The sequence below is a fragment of the Poecile atricapillus genome, chromosome 22 (assembly GCF_030490865.1).
Source record: "Poecile atricapillus isolate bPoeAtr1 chromosome 22, bPoeAtr1.hap1, whole genome shotgun sequence".
NCBI classification, from domain to species: Eukaryota; Metazoa; Chordata; class Aves; order Passeriformes; family Paridae; genus Poecile; species Poecile atricapillus.
Genome location: NC_081270.1, coordinates 2,559,621 through 2,580,087, shown reverse-complemented (window position 1 = coordinate 2,580,087; position 20,467 = coordinate 2,559,621). Strand labels below are relative to the sequence as shown.

The window sequence follows — 20,467 nt, the reverse complement described above, 5'->3', positions numbered from 1 at the left end:
AAAATAACTCTTTTGTTCCATAATAATAGGGAAACTGAAAGAAACTGTGAAAATGCAGAATGTAACTAAGGAGACTGAGCTACTCCTACTTTTTGCTCTGCCTGGCCCCACTGAGGATTTCTACTCAGTTTGCTTTTACTTATTTATTTTCTCTAATGAATGATCTTGATATTCGGCTACCTGGGTCCTTCCTCAGAAGTCAGAAGTGATGATTGTCATCCAATTGTTAAAGAAAGGGCATATAACAGCATGTTGGAACTGCTCTGAATAAGGTTTTAAAAAATAAAACAATGGTAAAAAAAAAAAAATAAAGAGTTCTGAATAGACTCAGGATTGAAGCACAGCTGAAGTTTAGACATTGTATATGCTTCTTTTAATTTCATGCAATGTCAGGAGAAATGAGAATTCTGCTTTGCTTTAGGGACCAAATGGAGAACTTCAAAATAATTCAAAATCACATGAGTGTCTCCTTGGCTCTCTCCAGGGTTCATAGAATCAAAGGATTCAAAAGCAGACAAAATGTTATGGAATGGAAAATGGCGTGATTCTGGAATATGAGGTGAAGTTTTGAGCTAGTCTATTAAAAATACATACCTGAGGTTACAAAGAAAGGAGGCAAAACATAATTATTACTTAAGCAGAATTCTTATACCATCTGAGGAGCTTTGCAATTTTGAGAAGTGCTGATTTTCCACTCTTTTGTAGAAAGCATAATTTATACCTGTTTGATGACAGTTATTGTTTCAGAGAGCAGGAGCATCTTGATTTACCATAAGAATCATGCAGTATTGTCACTCAGGTAGCATGTAAATTTTGATTATAACAGTGGTATTTGTATGAAAATTTAATTACTTTAAGAAGTGAAACTGCCCAAAGCTTTACCTAACTCAGGATGCTCCCTACAAAGGGGTTAATGTCAGCTGATTGAGAAAAAGGTGAAAGAAATTTTGCAATGGAGAATTGTGGAGCAACCTTTCTACAGAGAGGTTTTCTGTAGCTCTAACCGAGGACCAAAACTGTAACTTCAAAGTGGACTAACAAAATAACATTAAAATTGGTTTTATTAATTATCTATACCAGATCTTCAAGTATTCACAGGTATTTTCAGCTAAACTTTTAGTTACAAACAGTATATTGCAGTGTACAGAAACAGATAAACTTATATCTGGTAAGTCCACTTAATTCTGGTGACTTGCACATTCATCCACTGAACAGTACAAACTATGGCAGTTCATGGATCTCATGAAAAATTAAGATTAAAAATTAAAAAGAAATTTAAAAAAAATTAAGATAATGCCTATACAGCAGCTTCCAGCACAGGATTCTACAAGGACAGCAGAATAAACCACATTGTGGCACACAGCAATGTAGGATTCTTCTGAGAGGTTTTAAAATGCAGCAAAACTTTGTCAAGTGAGATTTACAAGCCAAACCAAAGCCCACCCACCCCACCTGGAACAACCTCCCCTCTGTAAACAACCATTCTCAATCCTCAGGATCCCTCCCCATAATAGCAGTGTAACTGTACATCAATCAAACTTCTCACTGAAGAATGATATATAACTAAGTCACTGCGTCAGAAACAGGAACTATTGCAACAGTTGTATTTTACAAAAGAATAGGTGCGGTGAAAGCATTGGCTGTGTGTAAATGTGCTATAAACACTTCTGACTGATCCAATTTCCTTAACCAAATTCCATGTATTTGAACACTTGGCAGAGCACAGACCTGTGGACACAAATTCCCTTTAGCTCTCAGGAAACAGAGAATGCATAAAAATTAGAATGCAAGGAACAAAATAGAGATTCCTAGGAGAGGATAAGATCTGAATGTGTATTTTATTAAAAAAAAAACAAAACCAAACCATGTTTAGTTATTAGAATTGCACCACTGGTAAAATCATGTAAGAGAAATCTAAGGAGGAAAAGCAGGATCTGTATGATAGGAATGTGCAATGGGAATAAAGCATGCATTGGTTTATAATGATATAATTTATAATTATATAATTTATTATGTAATTAATTCACACTGCAACTGTTCTAGTCCAATAAAAAAACTCAATGCAGCTATTTTCTCAAATAAGCAAAAATGTGATTTTCTATTTGTTATCAATCTCAGAACATTATTTTTTTCACTACAGATTTTTTTTCTGTATGATCCACTGCTAGCTGAAAATTTTCCACAAAACCTCATAAGATTGAGGATTTTCCTTTTAAAACAAGGAATTTTCTTTTTTTTTTTTAAATCCTTTATGTATAGTACCTTTTTTTTGCCTAATGTATTAAGTGGTCATTCTTTTCCACATAAATGGTGTATTCCCAAAAGGATATTTTAATCTCTGCTAAGCCTAAAAGCAATCTTTAACTAAAAAACTGAAAAATAATTTTTAAAAAATGCAACTTGCCTACTATAAATCTCACTTAAATTTAATGACTAAAATATTGTGTGTAACTGCTTTTGAAATCCGTAGGCAACTTTGCAAATACCTAATAAACTTGTGGTGTTTCTTAAGCACTTAATCAGTATTTTCCAGATGGGGATGCTGGATGAATCTCTAGCCTCAAGAACACTGACATCCCCATGTGCATACAATGTGATGAGATTTTAATAGGATAATTCCTGTCCACATTTCAGGGGTAGAACAGAAATTTCTCGATGGTTACTGGAAAGAATATTAGCAATTTGGTACAGTAATTCAGGAATAATTTATTCTAATTTCAGTAAATTCCTTATTTTGTTATTTGTAACTCTCAAGATGATGAATTAAAGCTTTAGTGCATCATAGAAGTTATTTAAAAACAAACACTTGATTATTATAAATCAAAGCCTTAACCACACCAGGATCTAGTAGTTTTTCATAACAGACAGCCAGAATAATAGCCAATCCACTTTCCTACAGTTTAGTCCAAACCTGCTCTTTCTTTTACTAATTAAAGGTAACCATACCTCCCTTCAGAAAGCATTACAGAAGGGAACACTTCAGTTTAAATTCTAGGGAAGTGTTTGCAGAAAAAATATTTGCTTCTTTAACCTTTTGTGTTGTTGTTTTTTGTTGTTTTGTGAGGGCCTTTTGTTTATTTTATTACAATGTATTTGTGCTGGATAGGTTTTAATTGAAAATTGTCTATAACGCTGTGGGTTGTTTTACTAGAAACCTACTTCGGATGCCAAGTAATCTCACCTTTTAGCCAGGTATACACAAATACTGGGAAAACCCCCAGATTTAGACCTGTGATAGGAGGAAAAGTGATGCAATACTGTATCTCTACTTACTTTTCAATATTAATTAGGGCTTCAGTATATGAGTTCTAGTGGGAAATTATTCCATTTTGGTAATATCTCTCCTGCCTGGTTTACATGAGGTCCCGTCTGCAAGACAGCAATTGCAATTTTTATGCTTACTATTTTTTTCCTCTACTTTCTCTTTCATGCAAACGCTTCCAGAGCAGTCATGGATGCTGAGGAGAATATGAAAAGAATGCTCTGGAAACTTTGCCTGAGTACCTTTTTAAGTAAAGCTGGAAAAAATAAGTTCTAAGCTACAGAATTGCTACTTGTCAAGTTCCTGAGGGAAAGATCACAGAAGAATCACAGATTTGTTAGGGTTGGAAGGGCCCTCTGGAGATCACCCTGGCTAAAGTAGTCACCTGGAGCAGATGAAATAGGAATAGTGTGGAAATGAGTTTGGGATGGCTCTAGAAAGGGAGACTCCATGCCCTCCTTGTGCAGCTGCTCCCTGATACCCTCATGGAAAGAAGCTCTTCCTCATGTTGAGGCAGAACTCTTGGTTTAGTTTACACTCATTGCTCCTCGTCCTGTCGCTGGGCATCGTTGAGGAGTCTGGCACCATCCTCTGACACGCCTAAGAAAAATTTTTATTCGTCAATGAAATCCCTCCTCAGTCTTCCCTTTCCGGACTAACCAGGCCCAGCTCCCGGAGCCTCTCCTCACACGATATGAAGGTATTTATTGCTTGCAAGCCTCTTGTGAGCAGCATTTTAAGGCCTGTGGCCTCTTTCCTCCTCTGCAGCCCGGAGCGCTCCCATTTAACGAGGTGCGGAGGCTCTGCCTCTCCCCGCCCTGAGCTTAAACACCATTTCTGGGTTCAGTTTCGTGTCTTTTTGTTCCTATGCAGCTCTTTCAGACTTGTTTTCAGCCTGCAGGGCCGGCGGGACGGCCGCCCGCCCTCGCCCTTTGTTCGCTGAGAGAAGCGGGCGGGAGGCGGCAAGCGCGCGGCCGCTGCCAGCGTCAGGGGGCGAAGGGCGTTGCCCGCGCGGGAACGCGCACCGCGAGGCACCCGGGAGCGCGCACCGCCCTCCCTCCCTCCCTCCCTCCCGGCCGCGCTGGGCGGGTGCCCGGTGGAGGCGGCGGAGCCTCCGGTGAGGCTCGCGGCGGCCGGGGCTGTGCGGGGCCAGGGCGGGGCGGCGGAGCCTCCGGTGAGGGTCGCCGGGTAGCGGCGGGGCTGCAGGCCGGGGCGGGGTGGGAGCGAGCCGGGGTTTCCCGGGCGGGCAGCACGGGCGGGGCGGAGGGAGGAGGGGAAGGAGGGAGGTTCACCGCGCCCAGGCTGTCGCTGCTCGATGGCTGCGGGGAGCTGAGGGGGCTGAGGAGGAGTCGAGACCCAACGACACCCCCTCCCCCGCGGATCCCTCCTTCCCGCTCGGCACTGCCGCCTTCCCCGGGACCCGCCGGGCGCAGCGCGGGCGGCTCCCCTGCTCCTCCTCCTCCTCCGCCCCCCTTCCCTCCCCAGGCCGGCGGGACGCGGGCAGGACCGCGGGCGGCGGACGGACCGGCCCGGTTCATGAGCAGCGGCCGGGAGGGCAGGTAATCGTGTGAGGGGTGCGGGGAGGGCTGGGGTCCCTCAGAACGCATTTCCCGCCCGCCGAGTCCTGGCCGGCCCCACCCCGGGGCCATCTTCCCTCGGCTCCCCCTCAGCCTTGCTCCTTCCCCTCCCCCGCGCTTCCTCCTGCTGCCGCACTTCTCTTTTCCCTCTCCTTTCCTCCGCTGTCCTCCCCTTCCGCCGCTGCACTGGGGGCCTCCCGGGCCGCCCCCTCCTCATCGCCTCCCTTCTCATCGCCTCCCTTCTCAGCGACCCTCGGTATGGCGGGGTTGGAAATAGCCCCCCCTCCCCCGCGCTTCCCACCTCCTGGGGCTCCAGCTTCCCCTAAAAAAGAAGTGTGTTTGTAGCTGGAGGAGGAGGGGAAAAAGGTGGGGGTGGGACTGATTCCCTCTCGGAGGCTTCCAGGCGAAAAGGGAGGAGACCTCGGATCTTGCGGGGTTCCATTTTTAATTATAATTATGCTGTAGTGGTCTCTGCTAGACGGTTTTGGGGTTTTGTCTTAAGCCACAAAAGGCGAGTATCCCGAGCGATCCAGCCGGCAGAGGGACTATTTTGAGAGAGATTCAAAGGAAAAAAAAAAACCCCAAACCAGTAGTGTGGCTGCTGTAATGGTGGAAAACTGATTAAGAGAAGCTGGGGGTGAGACAAACAGGGTAAGGCTGCTTCCAGCACCCCCAGCCAGCCGAGGGCTCGCAGATGGGGATCATGCTGGGTGTGCTGGGCGAGGTTTTGTTCTCGTTAGAACCGGAACAGAGGATGGATTCAAACCGCATATTTGTTCCCCCATGTATTACGGTGCTGCATATTTTTGTGTGTCCGTAGCAGCGATAATGAAGATCATGGAGGGTGTTTGCTACAATAAAAAGATGGAGTTTTCTCCTTGGAAATGCTGTTTAAAATATTTCTTCAATTCCCAGCTTTTTATCGAAAGGATTTCAGCGTTATTTTTTTATCCATACGAGGGATATTGAATTTTAGTGTAGGATTTTTAATCCTACAGCTTTGTAGGGAACGAAGACGTGTAAAGCCTTGCATGTAAATATGAAAGAGATGAGGCGTTTTATTAACAAAAAAATCTTGTCCAGAAGAAAATCAGAATTATATAGAGGTTGTTGTAAGATGTCAATTTATCATTCCTGAAGATGAACTGAAATTTTAACGAATGTGATATTTCATTATTCTTTAACAAAGTCATGTCTGGGACTCGTTTTAAACCAGGCATCCTTTCTAGGATGTGCCGACTGCCACGTTATTATGTATTGTCTCCACAGGAGGAAATAGGAGGAAAGGACTGTAAATGTAAGGCTTAAGTGATTATTGAAACAGCTTTTGAGAACTGTTGGCTCAACTTGGAAAGGTGATTTAAGACCGAAAAATTAAACGTTTGCCTGCTGTAGGATATCAGCAGCTAATCGTGAGAAATTTATCCCATATTTTAAGCTGATCTGGACACGAGGATGTGATCAAGACAAAATGCTGTCGATGTGTATGTGAAATACGTGTGAGGAAACGAAGATGATGTGTTAATACCTAAATCCGTCCCTAAATGTGATAGATGAGGTTTTATTTCTTTCCTTGGTGTGCTTGAGGAGAGGAGAAGGAGAAGGGGTGATAATAGTGTAGTTGTTTTGGTGGCTGCAGATTAGCCAGGGTGTCTGTTTGATTTTCTTTTTGCTGTGAATGAATGGATCTCTCTGTGCCTGGGCCCAGTAGCTGCAACAAGATGGCGTTTGCAGCAAGGCAGCTCTCATTTTTCAACTCCTCCTCACCCCAGCTTTGCCAAAGTAGATCTTATTTCGTAATTGTGTTTTAGATTTACTTTCTCGTTCTCTTTGCTTTCTTCTGTTCTGGGGTGGGGGTAAGAGAAGCATTTGGAAGATTGCTGCGAGAAATCTGTGGGGTTTTTTTTCCTAATTTTTGTGAGCTCCTCCAGATAGGAAATAGGTGGGAGGAGTAAATAGTTTTATTGAAATGTTCACATAGGCTCTTAACTGAATAAAGGGGTGACACAATTTTCGTTTTTACCTTGCAGTACCTGCTTAACACCACCAAAATCTTCCTGGCTTTTATCAAGCCTGTTGCTAAAAACCGGGTTTTAAATGTAGAGTACAGGTATACAAAGGCCGCTGGGCCGTGGGTCTGTGCTGGCCAGGTAATCATCAGATTAGAGCCTTTGCATACAGGTGTCTTTCTGTGACACAAAAGAGTCTCCTGTCTGCTTCAGAACACTCACAATTTGTGGAGGGTTTAAGACTGCTGCTGACCTAGAATTACTGCCATTCTCTGGATAACTGCTCTTTTAATGGGCAAGAATAAGAAAGGCTTGGGGGTTGTTAAAACAGCTCTGTGTCTGAGTAGTCTGTTTCAAAATGACATTACAAATTTTTGAAGCCTTTTACGTGTATTTTTTTGTGTCTTTTGAGAAAAATAGACTTTTGATTTGTAACTCCTGTGGTATTTCACTATAGTGCCAAACTCCTTAACTTTGGTAGCCTAAACAAAATAGCTTGGTTAATATTTGATATACTGAACTCAAGCTTAAAACAATACGCTTCCGAGCAAGAAAAATAAGAAATGCTTGTTATGTCTCCTGTATTCAAGTGACCTCCAAACTTTAGATAATTTCAAACATTTTAGTACTATTTATCTATTACTTAATGTATAATCAGTTTGTTAGTTTATTGTAGTAACCCAGCTGTAGCTGATGCAGAAGGAAGCTGGGAAGCAGCAGAGCTGATTTTCAGTTGAGCCTTTTGGTGCTGGTGGTTTTTTTTAATTAAAAACAACAACAAAAACAAACAAACAAAAAGAAAAACCCACCAAAACCAAAGAAAAGCTGAAATTAGCTGAGTGCATTTTCCTCCTCTGGTGTTTCATGTAGTTTTGTTTTTTTTTTTAATTAAGAATACTGTCCAATAAACTGTTAGTTCCATTTGATGTTAATGTCCTGTTAAACCTGAAATTACTTGGCTTTTTTTTTTTTACTACTACTTCGGCCTTTCAGTACAGGATCAAAAAGGAGCAGAGTGAAATGAGATTCTGTTTTGGGTAAGATGAATTATGTTTATCCTTGTTGAGTTCTTGCAGCTGCTAAGTCAGTATGTAGCAGGCATCCTAGCATGAAATCTTTGACAACATGTTAAATTAAAATTCCACAGGAAATCTTAGCAGAAGAGTTTTTTAAATCACCGCTGTGCCTCATGGAAATGTGGAGATGCTTCTATTTGGATTTAATGGGAATTCTTGTGTAAGTAATCAGTGAAGTTCTCTATAGTCAGGGAGTGGATAGAATTTTGTGTAGCATTCTTCTTAATATCATCCCAGAAGAAACACTGCATAGCTATTAAAAATTTAAAACTTGAACTATTAAACTAGTTTACTTAGAATAAGAAAACCCTTCAATTAATGCAATTTCAAGACCCTTTAATTATAGTAGAAATATATATTGTGTTTGTAGGATGCCTTTTCTGTAGTGAAGCAAGATGTTGGCTGCACTGTGTAACTTCCTGTTGCTTTGGAGGCTTCGATTTGGTCATGTGGAAAAAACTGCTTCTTAAATAGTAACTTAGTTGCAATTTCTCAATCTCTGGGAAACCAGATGCCAATTTATCTGAAACTATTGTTGTTTTTGTAGATTCCTACCAGGCCTGGAGCAGGGGTTGGGGATGTTAAGCAAGTGCTGGGTTCAGCTGGTTTTATAGTTACTGCAATAAAAAACTGGGCTTTGTTGTTTCTGCTCCGTGAAACCAGTGGTAGATTTGTCTCCTCTACACCAGGCTCAGCTCATGTTCTAGGCACTGAATTGGATTAAATTCTTACTGTCCATGGATTTTGGCTCTCAGCATTAGTGGATTGGTAATTGATATTCTCAATTTTTAATATCCAGTTTTAGCCATATGGCACACCGTATTGTCTCAGCAATTGCAGTTAGTACTGCTTTGTTATGAGCAAGTTGAGATGGGAAATTGGGCATTCCAGTTGTTTAATTACCCTTAGGTGAGTTGTCCTTGGAGTCTCTCACAAGCCTGTGGTCATGGCAGAATTTTAGATGGGGTCTTTTTTTAACAGGATTTTACAGGTTATGTTGTAAAAAAAAAACAAAACAAAAAAACCTTGAAAACAGCTTGCTTGTATTAATGAAATGTTTCTTAAGCATGTGACTGAAGATAAAGTAGACATTTTTTGAAGGGAGTCTTTTGATTGCTTTAAGTACAGACTGAAAAAAGAATGCATACTCCATTCAAAATGATTTTTTTTCTCCCCACTGATAAAGTTGGAACTAGTATTAGCCAAGGTCATGATAAAAAACAGAAATACCCCCAAGCCCCTATGTTTATATTTAACATAGTGTCTCAATTTATTATTTCTTCACAGGGTGTCCAGTGTGCTGGGGATTTTGTGAGTGTGGATTTGTTTTTCACCAAACAGAAACATATGCAGAATCCATAGATACTTGAGCCAACTGGTAGTTGAGCAGAACATTAAGAGGTTTTTAAAAGCTTTGAGCTGGATATGAGCAGTACCTTTACTTGAGATGCCAAAACAATCAATGTAAATTACTGTGGAAGGCTTCCTAATATAAAAATATGGACACTTCAAGATAAGTTTTGAGGCAGAATACTGCATTTTTATTAAAATAGTAGAGGATTTCTGAGTAGAGAGAAAGGAGATGGTTAGACTTGGAATAGAAATACACACTTAAAAATAATTTTTTGAGCATAAAAATCAGATCTTGGCCTCTTTTTAACAGCTGACCTTCTAAAATGAGTTTGTTGCAATTAATATCTTGTAAGAATATTAATTTGTATTAAATACAAAAGAATTAATGTTTGAATGTACTAATACTTGACCACTGCATTTATTGGGGTGGTGTAGAATGTTATGACTTGTTAGTCTCTTGAAATATAATGGAGTATTTCCACCTATCTGAAGGGTTTGAGTGTACTGGTTACAGGGGTGATGTTTGCCTTGCCTGGTATATTCTTAGAAATGCAGGAATTTTCTATCTTGAACCCAGCTAGGGAGTAATGACAATATTCATGTGTGCCATCTGGAAGCAGCCAAGATGTGGTGTTGCTTGCTATGTATATCTTACGCTCACTTTTAGTGGGGATGCTGGAATTAGATGCCTTCATGGGAATTTTTTTATGCATTAGTCAAAAAAAAATTATTTTTTTGGGGATGTTATAGAAGTGTAATTTGTAAGGAGCTGTGGAAATAATAACTTCTAAATTCTGTCCAGGATTTTCAGCACTGGCCAAAAGTGGCAGAAAATACAGATATGTCCAGGTGTTACACATGGACCTGGTTATTGATATTTGGGGTTGGACACAGGAATAAGGGCTTGAGAAAGCAGTTAAAAAGCAAATGTTGAGATATTGCTGGATTTAAGTCTTGTTGAAATTCAATTAAGTAACTCCAGCAGGTATAAATTTGAATCCTTTGGAAAGTGTTGCAGACATTTTGAAGACCTGGCTTTGGATTAATGAATATGTTCCGTCTGTCAGATATGCCATAGTACTTAAGAATTGTTGAAAACAAGGTATTTTTATCATGAAGGGAAGACTTGCAGTTATTTCTGCATTTGATTAGAGTGAAGGGTTAAAATTTGATCTTCCTGTGCTGTGTCTATTTTGGAATCCTAATAATGGATAAGTGAAAATGAGGCTGAAGACCTGAGGAAGGTGATCTGAGGGGGCTTAAAGGAGATGAGCTATAAGGTAGCTCTGTAATTGAAGGTGGTAAAGATAGGCTAAATCTTGGAGTTATTTTCATAGATTGTATTTAGAACTTGATGAGGGAAACAATAGTAGCATATAATACAGTGAAGGGAAAGAGGCTGATTTAAAAACTAGTTGCATTTTGATATGAAATGTAATTCATTTCTGTAAGTAGTTTGCCTGAAACTACTTCATTAAAAATAAGTATATTCATTTGAGGAGGTAGAATATCAGCTTGTCAAATCACTAATTTCTAAAGGTTCTCTGTTTAAAGTGAAATACATTCTAGCAGTTATAAAGATTAATTGAATTGTGTATAGTTAAATATTTTTTTGTGTTCCTACCTTGATCTGAAGGTTTGCCTACAATTTCATGCCATTTATGTTTATCATGTTTTTTTTCAGATGAGAATATTTTTGATGTCTTCTTGAAAACTGCAGTAATGCCTACCAGCACTCCCCAAAAAAAGAAAATATTAATTATCTGTAATTAGATAGATTAGATAATTTTTTCTAGGTTTATATAACATGGTCCTATATTCAAAGCTATGTATAGATTTTTGTCGCTATTTTAAGCTTGTTCTTTTTTTCCTCCAGCAAAGAGGAAAAAAAAAGTAAAACCAAAATACTTTCTCTGGAAACTCAAGAGCTCCATCCAGACTCGGCATGCTGTGTATGAAAGTAGGTTTTGGGAATATTTTATCAATTCAGATATCAGTATTGATTTGGCTCATCCTCATTACAAAATGAAACTGTATTGGGGATGAGGGAATAAATAAGAAATTTCAAGGCTTTCTGCACGACTTTGAGACATGCAGCTGTGGGTGTTGGCCTGCGCTGACAGGAAAGGGATGCCTTGTCTTCTGTTACAGTAACCTTAATTACAGCAGCTGATGCCAGTTATTTTCTTTCTTAAAGAAAAAGTGTTTCTGCTGAACTGTTACAGGTGCACATTCTGTGCATCTCAATTTTCTTAGTGCACTTCTGGCTTTTTTGCCTGGCTTGGGTTAGATGTAAGGAACCATCTTAAAAGTCTTCTCAGGCACATGTGCTTTGTGTTTATCCTGCCATTTCAGGATTGACTAAAATCTGTCAATAAATAGAGGTTATCTTAAATTATTTGCAAAACCATGAAGTTATTTGACAAGCTGAGTGGGTTTTGTTTTATTTTTGTGAAATGTTGAAATTTCCAACACTGAGCTGACTGAAGAATCTTTAATTGTGTGCCTCAAAATTGGCGTTTAACTTCCATGGATACAGAAACATACATGCCCAGTGTTAATGGGGTGTTCCTTACTGAGAGGACTTTCTCACTGGCACATCTGTGTTAATATGGGATATTATCTCAGGTTGCTTTTCCTGAGGGTGACTGGGCAGGATGTTGAGTGTACAGATGTTGTTGGAGATCAAATGTCCTCTTCAGATGTGCTTTGCAAGTTTGGAGTGTTGATGCCCTTCTGTAATCTGTGGGAAACATGGCTTTCTTCTGGAACTGGAGAAATTAAATCTCTTAACCCAAAATATTTTGTGTTCAGCCTAGCTGTTTGGAGTTTTGTAGGTGTTTGAGTGATTTACCAAAACAAATGAAGGATAGGAGGTGGGTCAAAGCTCCAAGGTTGAAACCATACAGAAGATAGTATAAATGTGCCTTTTTTTTGTTGATGCAGAGATCTTAAAAGTCAATACTTGGTTATCTTCAGTAGTAAAATTTGTAAGGCCAGGCAGAAATGTGCACTCTGTCAACAGTACTGATCAGAAGTCCCTGAATTTACTTCTTAGTTTGAAATGTCTGCAATACTGATATTTTCCAGTAAGATCTTCATGGTGAAACCCAGTGCAGAATGTCTGGTTTAGTCATATGTGTGAAGTTCTGTCGTGTTTAACTTTATTTAAATTACATTTGAGCTGATACATCTTGGTTAACACCAAGTGGTTCAACGTGTGTGTTAAACATAACAATGCTTGAATCTCAAAATAAGAAAGTAAACTTGGGTTTCAGTATCTAAAATATAAAAAAAATACTTATAGCTATAATACAAAACTTAATACATTTTGTTTCCAGTAAATGACATAACAGCTAAACAGAGCAGGCCTACACCTGCCTCAGGATGCTGAGAATAAATCTGTTTATGGTCCTCTTGCATTTTATTAGTTTGGTTCCCAAAACTCTGGGGGACTTCGTTGTCTTTCAGATAGCCTAACAAATGCGTTGGGAGGTTGGTGTGGTAATTTTCTCTGTTCGTCTAGAAAAACAAAGTAGATGTGATAGTCTGCTGAAATCCTTGGTGCTTGAAATAAGCTGATACTGTACTAATTAAGGGGCTGTCTTTGTTGGAACATATGTTTGATATTCCTGTTGCACATTCTCTGTGAAGTGGCAGGACTCAGAGGATAGGCTGCTGTCTGTGTAACAAAGGTGGTGTCTGTACAAAGATCAGGAATGGGCTGGTTGATGCTCATGGCAGTTTAATTGTGCTGTAGGTTACCAAGTCCTGCATTTCACTACAGCTGTCAGATATTATCTGGCCAGTGCCTGCAAACTCACTGTGCAAGTTCCTTGCTGGAAATGCTGTGTAGTACTCAGAAAATAGGACTGAACAGGAACCATTCAGTAAATTTAAATCTTGACAAAGTAGTGGGGTCTTCAGTAGGTGCCTCAGGTGTTGGGGAGGTGGGTTTCTGTGTGTGGAAACTCCAATACATAGACACTTTGGACAGGAGGTCAGATTGGTTTGTTTGACTTAAATTCTCCCTTTCTTTTTCTAACCATGGACAGTAGATAAAGTTTCAGCATTTCAGGAAGTACTGAAGTTCAGCATTTCAGGAGGTGCTGTGGTTTATCCCACTGAGTTGCTCACTGCTGCTGTAGAGTGGGGGAGCTTGTACAGAACTTGCCTGTGGGGCTGGAAGCTCTGGGCACAGCAATTACAGGTTGGAGCCCTCAGCAGCTCCAAACAAGCACCCGGTGCTCATCCACAGAGGCTGTGCTGAAGTTTCCAGGGTCAGGGCAGAACCTCAGGAACTCCAGGGCTCAAACAACCTACCTGGCTGTTGGTTTGGCACCACTTTGCACGTATTTTATTACATAAAATAGGTGGGGTTGTCTTCTGATGTTTTCAGTTTTGTCTTTATCAGTTAATTCCCTGGTGTAACTTTATTTTTTTCCTATTTATCATGTTTTCCTCTATATTTTGCTCATCTAACAATATAGATACCGGCTGCAGGAGTGCAACTGATACTTAAATACTAATGGCAGATGTTTTCAGAGATCGTGCAGATCCCTTGGGAAGAGGAATGTCAAAGGATGAAAGCTGGTATTTCCTGCTGTACCTTTGTGCTTTCTGCTGTGATACTGGCCCTGGGCTGTTCTCTCCTATCAGCACTGAGCATTGTTGTCTTGTGTGTTCCCAAACACCACTTCTCAGTCTAATGGATTCAAGGTCTCCTGTGTTACTTGACTTTTCAGCCTCAGCCTTGATTTTCTTGTTCTTCTGTACATTATTTTGTACAAACAGTACATATCAAAATACAGCAATTGGGAGAAATCAATGAGCTACTCAGGGCATAAATAATTGCTATCAAAACTAATGCAGCTGCTTGCACATTGATTAAAGATAGGGCATGTTGATTTTGGGGCTGGAGAATGAAGTATTGCTCGGACTATTTTGGGTGAAAAGATTAGAGAAATACCGTGTTTTAATCTCTGCTGAGTATCTTTTATCTGCTGTATGCATGTAATATATTTTGTTGATTTTTAAGGTCCACTGAAATGCTTCTTATCTTAAGACTGGTGCTGGAAAGCAGCTGTTTTTCATGGCATAGCTAAACTTACTCTAACAGTGCTCTGTTAATCTCTTGCTGAAGATCATTGTGCTGTTTGAACACTAAATTCTTATTTCAGTGAATTAAATGTATTCTGTTTTTTAGATGGGGCTTGGATAAAAATCTTTTACAGGGTTGTAAAGAATGAATATTTTGCTTTTAGCTGATCTCTGAGGCTTTGTACAGTCTGTGTAGCAGAGGCACAAAGGAGCAGATGGTTTGTTCCAATGTCTTAACTGTTCTATTTTTGTTGGGGCAGATGTGACAGCAGCTGTGGTGAGAAGGTAGTTATCAACTCAGGTCCAGCCTGCCTCGAAGATGGGGTTACTTCTGTTGCTTATGTTGGATGTTTCTTACTATTATTTTTTACTTTATAAAAGCTTAATACAGTAAAAGCTTGCTTGCTTGCTCCGAGTTGCTCTAAGGCAGAGCAGGAAGAAGAATCCCTGGTTTCTGAAGTGCTCTCTCAGGATTTGATCCTGGCAGTGAAAGGCATTATGGAGAAGCACAATCGAGATCTGATAGAACCGTGGGCTATCTTACTGCTCCTGGAAACACAATGTGTTTCTCATTAGTGTTTCTCATTAGTGTTCTGAGGGCCTTGGTGCAGTGAGACATGGCAGCATGTGAGCTTCTCAGCCTGTGCCTGGTGCTCACATCAGGGAAATGCTTTTCAAAAGCAAAGTTGGTCATAAAAGATCACTTTAGATCTGTAAATCTCTCTCTTAGATGAAGACCAGAGATATGCCAATTTGATTGGCTCTTCATCCTTGAATTTTTATGGTTTTACTTTTAAGGATGTAAAAAGTAGGGTTGCTAAGTGTAGCTTTCTGGAAGGTGGCTGTATTTTTTAAAAGGGTGTAGACAGGAAGCAGTTAATTCTCCTTTGACTCAGTTGGCTCTTTATTAGCTGGCATATGTAGAACGAAATGGATGATTCGGCTCCTGTTGATAAAATAGTGGAGCTAAAATTTATGGAAATACAATAATGGGGTTTTCTACTGATTTTCTGTGCTTATGCAGGCACAGAGTCTTACTGATTTATTTTTTTGTGAGAGTATTTTTCATGTCTATTCTGCTATTTTTGTTTCTGGGGTGTTTTTTGTGTTGTAAATAAGTGATCACATAACCCATTTCCTTCTCTAACTTAATAAATATTGTAGTGAAGATCTTAATGTACCTGCTGATGTCACTGTGATGGTAATATCTGAACCAGCACATGATTTTTAACAAGGTGAAGATCATTCCAAGACAGATATTTTGCCAGTCAGAGATGAGAGAAATCCCATCCAGGCTTTTGGAACCTACTTGTTCTCTTACACTTTAATCCCTGACAGGGCAGCTGATCCACTTGATCAGTTTCATTGTAATCTTAAGGATTTTGGTAACAGGAGGTGCCTCTGCCAGGTTTTGCATCTCATCATTCATTTATTTGCCTGAGAACTCAGTACAGTGTGATCCAGTCACATGCTGGGCTCTCCTCAGCACCTACTGGGAAATACTTGGGGAGAGCTTAAGCAGAACATCATCCCGATAGAGAAATCCATCAATCTTTGTGAGGACTTCTGAGCATTTTTAAATTACAGAAAATGAGCTGAAGACTACTTGAAAATTGGCTTACCCAGAAGTGACTTTTAAAAGACAATATTTGGATACTTAATGTGAATTCTCAAGAATTACGTTTTCTAATAGGATTGCAACTTACTATAAGCATGTTCTTAAAGTGTGGATTAAAAACTTGTTTTGATACCTGAATAAACATGGTTTTAATGTTGACTTCCATTAAAGAGAAACAAGTATATGAATTTAGGCATGTAAAGTGTTTTCATTTGCTGTGTAATGATTCTGTCACACTGGGACACTGTGAACTTCTGCAGCTGTGTGCTTCCATTTCTGGCTTCCAGGAGAAAATGTTCTCTGTATAGCTTGGATTGTGAGCTTCCCCAAACCTATAGATTTAGCCACATGTTTTATCAAAAGATAATATCCTGATGCTGTGGCATTACTTGGTAATATTATAGGAATATTGCAGTCATACTTTAATTATTAAAGCAAGACTGCAATATTCCTGTCATGGGTGTGCTCTGCCCTGTTCAGGTAAACACAGATTCTGGCTTTGCAAGTGAAGTGCAAATATCACTAAAAAAAGTGGAGGTTCATGATAGAAGAGTTGAAGGAAGCAATGAAAAATGACGGTTGAAGTAAGAAAGTAAGAAACAACTGTTCAGTTACTGTAAGGCTCTGCAGATAGAAGCATCTAGTAATAAACGCTTAGTCATTTTTCTGTTGGTTAATTAATAGTAATATATTCTCCTTCAGTGCTGACTGTGTTTTGTTTGTCAGTCTGAAGGGAGCTATCTGGTAGTGACAGCAAAATTGCTTGGGTTTGGATAAGGGGATACTTTAGGAAGTGGCAATTTTCAGTGACATTTTTTGGTAATTGTAGCTAGAAATTTATGCATAAGCAGATTTTAAGTTTTTACTTACACTGGTTTGGGTTTTTTTTTACATTCTTTTTAAATGGTAAGCTCAGGAAAGAGAACAGTCAAAAACATCACTGACTAGTTGGATAAAATCGATGAGGTTATCTATAAATGTGTTGCTCTTCAGAAGGACTGACTTCACAGAGATAAATTTGAATAAAACCTAGAATAATGGCATATTGTGATTTAATAAATACAAGTTTGTTGAAAACTTGTATTAATACCAGTAATTTTTATTCTTATAACAAATTAACTTTCCATGCCTGCTTCTTATCAGGAAGTGTAAAAATGCTCTTAAATGGGAATTTCTTTGAGAGGAAGACAGAAGAGAAGACTTCTTGTAGTTAGAAAATGTTTGGGCTTGGGTCACTAAAGTACCAAGAGGTATTAATACTTGTGAACTACTTCAAAGATCTCTTAAGACCCTTTTTTAAAAAGTGTTATTTTAAGCATTTGGCTTTAGGCATCTGTTAAACTTGTAATATCAGTTCTTTAAGATTTTTACAAAATTTCTCTGCTGTATCTAGAATATTAAGATGATTTTTTTTTTAATAATGCACATGGCTTCCAGATGCATTTAGAAAGGATTAATGAAGTGACCTGTTACAGTCCAGATTTTTATGCTTAAATATTACATCAGTATGATTCTTTTCTTAAATGTAGGTCATGGGATTAGCATCAGGAAATGTGAGTATTTTGGCAACATGGGATTCTGTCTCCCATGAAGACAGCTGGAGTTAGTGCAGTGGTGGTGGCAGGACACACAGCCCACTTCACATCAGAGCTGTTTATTGCAGTCATGTGTCCTGCCATGATCTTAGCATTGTTGTCTGCTTGTTAGACTGCTATTTTGAGAAAGTGGTAAACTATCCAAAAGGTTGATTTTTCAAGTACTTGTTAAAGAGAGGGAGGGATGACTCCTTGGAAAATCGAGGCATACAAGCAAGAGCTGATGGATTATTCATGATTATCATTTTGGTGACTTTCAGTAGGTGTTGTGTTGTGTTACTGTGTGGTAACAACCTCTGGCATACTGAGGAATTTGAGCATTGAAGTTTAACTTTTATGGTGAATTATTCATATTATGTAGCAGTTTTGGAGGAGACAAAAATGCACTGTTCCTCTGAGACAGTGGTTCCAATTTGGGACTTTGAATGTGAAAGTGCCTTGCAGAATTTGGATTTTGCAAGGTCTTTCAAGGTTTTCAGATTGTTAATATTCTGTTTCTTCCCTTAATTTTCTGAAATGAAAGCTTAATTTTATTTCTTCCTTATTTCCCCCACCCACCCCCCCGAAGAATAGCTGCAATTTATGGTGGATAGATTTGTTCTGGGTTTTTTGTTAATTTTGTGCGGGTTTGGATTCTGAAGTGCCAAATTGAAGCAGTGAGGCACTTGTGAATTGCCTCAGTGCCTCACTGAAGGCAGTTTGGTGGAAGACCATGTTGGCTGATTGGAGGCTGTTCCATGTAGGTCTGTTCTGCCTGGTTTTTCCTGTTGTATGTGCTGTTTTGTGTAAATGAGGTTACAGAATGAAGGAATGTGGCCAGAACTTTGTAAGGACCCTAGAATTGACCTTTATTTTTTAGCCAACAATTTTTCTGTGTTCTGTTCAGCATGGAGAATTTTTTTATTCCTAATGTGGTCTTGTAGATCCATCAAGCTGAGTAGAAAAAGTGCACAAGTTTCTTCAGGAGGAAACGTTTATAGAGTCCTTTTACTTGAAATGAAACACACAAAAGCACTAGAACTCTCAACATCAGTGACTGTAGAAATGGAATCTGTCATTCCATATTGAACTATAGGTAATAGTGAAGCACTGATGAAATCAGGTTGTTGAGTTGCAGCTATTTTTAGCTTGTGTAATTATCATTTTACTCACACACTATATTGAAAATGGAAATTTGTGAGCTCTCCAGCCAGCCAATGTGGCTGCTGCAAGATGAGCATTAACACTGATCGACCTGATGCTTGGGTTGTGTGTACTTCCTACTAATATATGGAAAAACGTCTACTGAGCACAGCAACTACTTCAGCTGGGAACTTGGCAATTCTTCAGCACAAGAAGCAGCCAATACCTCCCACAGAAACGTTCAGCTGTGCTGGCCTTGCATGACACAAGTGCTTTCAGGAAGTTTTTGAAGGAGTTGTACAATCTCCTGTTGTCCCTACCAGGGTGAGCTCTCTGGCAAACCTGTTGGGAAGGTACTGCTTACTTTTCAAAGTTCGTGTGCTTGAAAATTATAGATGTGGCAGATGGTTCCCAGAAAGGAGACTTTAAATAAAGGAGGAGTTGTATCCTTCTGCTCCAGCGTACTTAGATTTATGAATTTGTAATTATTATTTTACACTTCTCTAGGTTGTATTTCAAGGCTGCCCTTGGGGGAGGGGACAGCAAAGACTTGGTTTTCTGGACTCCAGCTTTGCACTCCCAAGGAAGTTCTGAGCTGGAATTAACTCTTGGAGGGGCACATGCAGATCCTGAAACATCCTTCGAGCTTCCAGCTGTTTGCTAGAGCACTTAATGTTGATAGTTAGGACCAAGTCATTAAACAGAGAATGGGGCTGTTTGGGAGTTTTTTGTATACAGAAAAATCTTGAAAGTTTAAATTTGAGACTTAACTACTCTTGCATGGTGGCACATTGGAATTTCAACGTGGTTTGGCAAGGTGGTGTAATCACTTGGGCATCTAGTACTGTTCCATGATAATAATCAGCTACGTAGACTGCAAGAAATTATTTTAATAAACTAACTTGCAATTGCTGGTTTCACAGCCATTATCTCTGCGTCGTAGGTGATACATTATAGTGCTGATGATGTTGAGTACCTGAACAAGAGCATCTGCAGACTCAATTAAGAACTGCCTGGTTCCATCCAGCCATCCCTGCTGGCTCAGGGGTGCTCTTTGCAGGGGTACAGAGCAGCAGAGTAACTTTACTTGAAATTGCTGGTTTATCTTAATACTGAAGTTTGCTAGTAGGTTTTTGGAAGGTTTGGGAGGTTTTTTTTGTTTTTGTTTTTTTATTCCCCTCCAGTGAAGTTATTTTTGTTTGAGTGCCTTGAATAGGACAACCCTGTGTGGTACTCTTGCAGGAGGATGTGTTATGCAAGACATTTTTAAGATTCATGTGGTGTAATGGTCATGAAAATCGGTTTTTACTATATAGTGTTGGTTGAGACCCTTGTTAAACTGTGTTGATAAAGCCACTCAAATACCTGTGTATATCTTGATTACATCTCCCAGCTTCTTCATGTAACTACAGCAGGGACAACTGCTGGGAGTACTGGGCAAACCTCATCCCAGGGTTTGAGCCAGATCCTCAGTATCTTCTCTGATGCCTGGCCCCATATCATTGTGCATGAATTGCTAGTGTGTTTTAAATGCTAGAATGCCTTTGCAGCAATTCAGATATTAGCCTTGGCATCTAGTCAATGTGTATGTAAAGCAGTCTTGAGAAGGCTGGAATTAACATCCAGAATATTTGGGTTTTAAGTCTCTCCTTGAATCCATAGTCAAGAGAAAAATGTATTTATGTGTTTAATGGCTTTGGAGAGGGTACAGTGAGTGTGTTTAATCTGCTTAGAAAGTAGCTTCAGTTTGGAGGG

At 39.6% G+C, this 20,467-nt stretch overlaps 1 protein-coding gene across 11 annotated transcripts in view; it reads left to right on the top strand.

Moving 5' to 3' along the window:
* The first annotated feature begins 4,372 nt into the window (after positions 1-4,372).
* The window catches only part of GNB1 (G protein subunit beta 1), a 35,037-nt gene continuing 18,942 nt past the window's right edge, over positions 4,373-20,467 (top strand). For 7 of the 11 annotated variants that reach the window (XM_058855121.1, XM_058855113.1, XM_058855118.1 and 4 more), the window contains exon 1: positions 4,487-4,821. The gene's annotated coding sequence lies outside the window, so the exon portion shown is untranslated. Of the gene's footprint in view, positions 4,437-4,486; positions 4,822-20,467 lie in introns of those variants that run through there. The other 4 variants (XM_058855120.1, XM_058855117.1, XM_058855115.1 and 1 more) reach the window with 4 other exon arrangements.